Here is a 7095-nt window from a genome sequence, read left to right on the forward strand (position 1 = left end):
ATGGCTTTAACGTAAAGCAAGGACAGTTCAAGTTCAAAATCCTCCTCAGAAATTGGTTAGTATCCAGGAACGTGCAGCATCCGACTCAGGAAATTATGAAAAAGTAGAAAATAGAAAGAAAACGAGAAAGGACAAAAAAGAAAAGACCCAGCCTTGCAAAAGACAAAGCCAAAACATACAATTAGACATTCCTTTCAAAAATATACATAATTACAGCAGTTAATCTGCAAATAAACAACATTCAACATATTTAACTTAATTTTCATCTAATTCAATTAGTTTATTTGTATAATGTTTTTTTACGATACAAATCATTGCAAAGCAACTTTACAGAAAATTAAGTTTCTACAATATGTAGTAGTAGCTTATCAGTGATGACTGTCAGTTTATGTGCATACGGCAGAAATGTTCAGAAAAATCAATAAAAGACGTAAACAAACAGACGATTAACACTATTAACAGCAATTATGCAATCAAACTTATCGCAAAATGTGGTAGTTATGTATTTTGTCTCTGGGTTAGCATCATCTGAGGTCCTCTGAGGGGCTGACATCATCTCTTCTCAGGTGTTCTGGATCCAGACTGGAGCTTGTGTAAATCCTAGTTACCACGGGATGTAAATCCTGTGGCAAAACAGGGAAACAAATAGAGACATAATTAGCGTAGTTGCTGTTCCAGCCAAGTAAAATTAATTAGTTTAATCCAAGCTAAAGAATAATAATGCGCATTTGATCAGATATAACTGCAGTCCAAAATTAAGATGCATTATTTGAATGCTTGGCCAAAGCATTCAAATCCTTGGTGTTTTTAATCTAGATTTAAACAGAGAGAGTGTGTCTAAACCCAGAACATTATCAGGAAGGCTATTCCAGAGTTTGGGAGCTAAATGCGAAAAAGCTCTACCTCCTTTAGTGGACTTTGCTATCCTAGGTACTATCAAAAGTCCAGCGTTTTGTGACATTAGAGAGCGTGATGGGTTGTAGCGTGGTAGAAGACTAGTTAGGTACGCAGAGACTGTAAAATTGGGGTAATATGATCATATTTTCTTGACCTGGTAAGGACTCTAGCCGCTGCATTTTGGACTACCTGTAGCTTGTTTATTGAGGATGCAGGACAACCACCTAGCAGTGCATTACAATAGTCCAATCTAGAGGTCATGAATGCATGAACTAGCTTTTCTGCATCAGAAACAGGATGGAAGAATGCTGTTTTTGTAACATGGGAAATATGAATTTCAAAAGACAAGTTACTGTCTAATATTACACCCAGATTTTTGACAGTAGAGGAAGTAACAGTACATCCGTCTAATTGCAAATTGTAATCTACGAGATTCTGTGTAATGTTTTTTGGTCCAATAAGTAATATCTCTGTCTTATCTGAATTTAATACAAGAAAATTATTGGTCATCCAATCTTTTACATTTTTAACACACTGTTAGCTTAGATAAATTTGAAGTTTCACCTGGTCTTGTTGAGATATATAGTTGAGTATCATCAGCATAACAGTGGAAACTAATCCCGTATTTTCTAATGATATTACCAAGGGGCAACATGTATATTGAAAATAGCAGAGGACCTAGGACAGATCCTTGTGGCACTCCATATTTTACTGGTGATAAATGAAATGACTCCCCATTTAAATAAACAAAGTGGTAGCGATCGGACAGGTAGGATCTAAACCATCTTAAAGCCTGCCCTTGGACACCTGTATAGTTTTGTAATCTATCTATGAGAATGTTGTGATCTATGGTGTCGAACGCAGCACTAATATCAAGTAAAACTAGCAATGAGATGCAGCCTTGGTCTGATGCAAGAAGCAAGTCATTTGTAATTTTAACAAGTGTAGTTTCTGTGCTATGATGGGGCCTGAAACCTGACTGAAATTCTTCATAGAAATCATTTTTTTGCAGGTAGGAGCACAATTGAGCAGACACGACTTTTTCTAAAATTTTAAACATAAATGGAAGATTTGAAATGGGTCTGTAATTTGCCAGTTCACTAGGATCTAGTTATGCTTTCTTAATAAGAGGCTTAATAACCGCCAGCTTGAATGGTTTTGGGACGTGACCTAAAGATAACGATGAGTTAATAATATTGAGAAGCGGTTTTTTCTGCTACAGGCCTAAAGATAACGACGAGTTAATAATATTGAGAAGCAACTCTTTGTTGCTTCATATTTGTATTATCAATATGATTTAATTAGCTCTTCCTGTCCTATAGTTGTAAAGCACTGCAGTTTATCTTTGGGTGCGATGGATAAAACTAAAGTAGTAGACGCTGTAGAATCTACATTTGTTATTGTATTTCTGATGTTATCTATTTTATCAGTGAAGAAATTCATAAAGTCATTACTATTTAACTGTAAGGGAATATTTAGATTGGGTGGCGTCTGGTTATTTGTTAATCTAGCCACTGTGCTAAATAAAAACCTTGGATTGTTTTGGTTGTTTTCTATAAGTTTGTGGATATGCTCGGCCCTGGCAGTTTTTAGAGCCTGTCTATAGCTGGACATACTGTTTTTCCACGCAATTCTAAAAACTTCCAAGTTAGTTTTTCTCCATTTGTGCTCAAGACTACGAGTTTCTTTCTTGAGAGCGGGGTATGGAAGTAAATTAATGCCAAATGTTTTTGAATTAAAAAAGCTTGTTGAATTACAATAATTGAAAAAATATGCATTGCATTAACCATGTGTAACCCATATGAAACATAGGGCTACTAAAATCATTGTGACGAGTGGGGCGGGGCTGAGAGCCATGGGAACGGAGCGAGGCCGGTGGAGTGATTGGGAAATGAGCGACACCTGCTCCACTCACCGGTCTCGAGTCCCACGGAGGAGATCGGGAGGATACAAAAGAGGAGCGACGACAGTGAAGGATGAGAGAGGACCAGGCCTGGGTTTTATTTTGTGTTTGGTTTTTGTTTGTGCGCGGCAGTCGCCCGTGAGGGGCTGTCGCGCTGTTTTATGTTTATTTTGGTTATTAAAGTTTCATTTGAGTGTCCGCCGGTTCCCGCATCCTTTCTTCCCGTAATTATGGAGTTTTTATTATTACACTGGTGCCGAAACCCGGGAGGAAGGAGGGACGCGCTGCCGAAGATCCCTCGCCGCTGGGGTGAATCCGCGGTGCTATCGAGTAGGGCGTAGCAGTCTGGTGCCGTGGACGCTCGAGGCGGTGGGCTGGAGTGAGTTGCCGGGGACGGACGAACTCGCTGCCGGCCGCCCGTGATGTGGAGGGGCGGCTGCCATCCGTAAGGGAGCGGAGGAGTCGCCGCCGTTCACCAGGTGGCCGGAGCCTGCTGCCATCCGCCAAGAATGGGGAGGAGCAGGGAATGGGGGACTCCTGCCGGCTGCCCGAAACCGGAGGAGCCGTCGCCGTCCACCGGGCGGCGGAGGAGTGTCGTGCCATCCACCGAGGGCCGTCCAGTGCCACCGCCAGGCACCGCGGAGGACTTCACACAGCTGGTGGAGTGCCGAGCGCCAGCGTGTCTGGAAACCGGATTTTTTTTTTTTTCTCCTCTCTCCCCTCTCTCGTCTCTGTCGCTCCTCATCCTTCCATCTCCTTTTCTCTCGCCTCGTCTGTCTGTCCTTACCCCAGGTCCCCGCAGCCACCGTGAGCGGTCCCCCCGGAGGGAAGGGGGGGGGGAGTAGAGTGCAGTCTCGTGGGTAACCCCGGCCTGCGAGGGGCGATGGGGGTATGTGACGAGTGGGGCGGGGCTGAGAGCCGTGGGAACGGAGTGAGGCCGGTGGAGTGATTGGGAAATGAGCGACACCTGCTCCACTCACCGGTCTCGAGTCCCACGGAGGAGATCGGGAGGATACAAAAGAGGAGCGACCAGGGACAAGGACAAGAGAGGACCAGGCCTGGGTTTTATTTTGTGTTTGGTTTTTGGTTTGCGCGCGGCAGTCGACCGTGAGGGGCTGTCGCGCTGTTTTATGTTTATTTTGTCATTAAAGTTTTATTTGAGTGTTCTCCGGTTCCCGCCTCCCTTCTTCCCGTAATTATGTAGTTTTTTTTTATTGTTACAATCATATATGTTGTTTAGAGGTGTAGTTCTATGTTTTCCCACCAGAGAGTGCAATACACTAGAGCATCATAAACAGACTGTATCAGGATTGGTAGAGAGTGCTACGCGCAGTTTTCATGTTTTGGTAGATCTCTTCCTGAAACCGTGTGTGAGCTGTGAGCAATTGCTGGTATGTAACGCCACATAATAGTGTGAAACTTTGATTATATACACGTATCTACACTGATAAGCCCCTTTATTAGTAGAGCATCAACTGTGAGCACGAGAGGAGCAGCCTCAGTCGGGTTGTTGTTGTTTGAAACTCCAGTGAGTTTAAACATTTATTTTGCTAGTTTGTTGTTAACCACAGTGAGCAGAAAAACCACTGTAAAGTTCAGATACTTAACATAAAAAAAACAATCGGGGTTATAAGACTGTTGTCTAATGTTTCAGTGTACGTTGGTGCATATTGTATCATTGTATTTATGCTCACAAAAGATTGCTAGCTAATCGCTAACCGTTAATCATTAATGGCTAAGTGCCAAGCTAATAGTTTGCATTGTATCAAGGAGGATTTATAGCTTGGTTGAAACTAAAGTGCCATACATTCATTTTTGTTGGTATTAAAACATTTAGTTAATTGAGTTAAATACTAATGGCACACTAATGATTTATAGCCAACTACAGTGTTTGGTTTGGGTTATTATAATGTTAAATGTGTTAGCACTGATAATTTAATTCAATTCATGTTGAAAAGCGTTAATATTAAGATGTGTGTTACCTTAAAAGCAGCTAAGGAAAAAGGATGTTACATATAAATGTGATGATAAATAATTAATTTGTCATTGTTAAGTGCAAATTGTGATATAGAGTTCATGATATGTATTTTAGTGCTAAAATACCAGTTGCCATTACATGTGGTAATTCATTTTACAGTAAGCAAGGTATGTCTCTAGCCATTGGTCATACACTATAAGATGCACTAAATGACAGAAATAAGTTACTGAGATCTCATGTTGGAAATGGAGAAATAGAACAGAATAACTTACTACTTTACACTGCTTGTGTAGGTTGTTTTTTTTGTTATTTTGATCACTATGAGAGAAGTAGACGCATCAAAGATGGCGAGCCCAGCCCAGAGTGATGGTGGATGGTCGTGAGAACGGTGTGGCCAGCCGTGGGGCCAGCCACCGAGGACGTCGGACTAGTTTCGTTCAGACAGGATACAGATAAGAATACACTTACGCTATTAACTCTACCCGGGTAGTAGTACTGGACTTTATATACACACACACACACACACAAAAGGACCAGGAACTGAACTCTGAACTCAATTTCATACTCCTCGACTTAAAGGAGCATTGAGCTGAAGTGTCAGCTCACAGGGACATTTTCCTTTCCTTTTATTGAAAGAGCTCTATTTTTGTTTTATTGTATTTTCATTCTTGGTACATTATAGTACTGTGTTCATTGTTGTGTCCCCTAATGTAATAAAACTGTCAACTGTTCAACTCATTACTAACTCTTTTGTGAGTCACTCAAGGCAGACCACACCCCGGACCTAGATAGATGTTAGTTGCCCTGTTCTGGTATTGGTTAGCACTAGGGGCGCTACACATGCTTGCATTATTATGGGCTGAAATTCAACATGGTTGTATATTTAAGCCATGAATATTTCAGTTCAAAACATTTCAAACAGATTTTCATAATCAAAAATTCAAAAATCCATATTCACCTTTCAGATTTCACTTCCAAAATATTCGATCTGTTTAAAAATACAACCTATAATATACAACAGGCAAGTTTCAGTCCATTTTATTTTGCTTTACAAATTCGCTTCCACAAATTCAGTGGTTCAAATTCGACAGTAAATTCAACGTTTAACATCCGGGAACAGCAGGAAAATCAGTAGATTACCGAGCATAATCTCATCTGCTGTAGGTCATCTTCACCAGCAGGAGGTGTCAGCGCATCTTGACAAGCATCAAAGCAATAGAGACGAGAGGCCTTCATAAAACATCATTTGACGAAATGGACCGAGCGGTGAGTACAAGTTATGATTTTATTGGTCAGTATACTGTATTCATTTGCGGAAAAGGTTGATTAAGACCCAAATCATTGTTTACTCAAGTGTCTAAGTGATTCCTCTTTACCCCGAATACACAAGCTGCTTTATATATATATATATATATATATATATATATATATATATATATATATATATATATATATATATAACTGCAAAGGTGATATAATTTGATAAATATAAATCTAGAATTCTCTTGCCTTTGGTTTTTATATTTTTTTTTGTAAAACCACTGTAATACGCTGAAACAGAGAGTGTATTGTTTGGTTATGCCACTATGATGACGTAATATTTTGTTAAGCTACTTTCCATCTTCGATCCATGTCATGTTTGTTTCACAAGGGAGACAATGAAGTGCTGAGATCAGCAAGGCACCTTTTGTCACTTTTGACACAAGAAAGAGCTGATGGGCCTTCTACGAGTCAGGGTATAAACAGGTATTGAATTTTTTTTTTTTTTTTTTTTTTTTTTTTGGTTTGTCAGATCATGTCATGTTAGAGGCCAAACTCCGGGGCCATCTTCTGTTCAAACAGAAATGACCAGGTCAGTAGAAACTGTATATTACATTCCTCGCTGATTATGAATCGTAGGTCTGTTCTGACCTCCATGTGACAATTTTTAAAACAGGTCCTTTCCTGGATTATTCTCAAATCGTAGAGGAAAACGACGTTTCACTGGACCATGTCCTGTGCCCATTAAACCAAAACAATTTCAGGTCATGTTCCATCTGCTGCCAGCCCAATGTGAGCGGTCCCCTAGTGGTCCAGATCAACTGCTCCATACACAGGCAGGACTAGGACGCAGAACTGCCACTCTAGATGAAAGTATGACTCATCAGGAGGTAATGTGCCATTACACTTCATGTCAAAAAGAACCTGTTCACTTATTTATTTTTGTGAATGATCATATAGAGCAGTGATAGGAGCAATGATATTAATCCTGCTATCTTTAACAGTTATGTTTCTTTTCTGTTTTTCTTTTTTTTTTAACAGTTATGTGATAAACTCA

The sequence above is a fragment of the Cyprinus carpio genome, unplaced genomic scaffold (assembly GCF_018340385.1).
Source record: "Cyprinus carpio isolate SPL01 unplaced genomic scaffold, ASM1834038v1 S000000171, whole genome shotgun sequence".
NCBI lineage: Eukaryota > Metazoa > Chordata > Actinopteri > Cypriniformes > Cyprinidae > Cyprinus > Cyprinus carpio.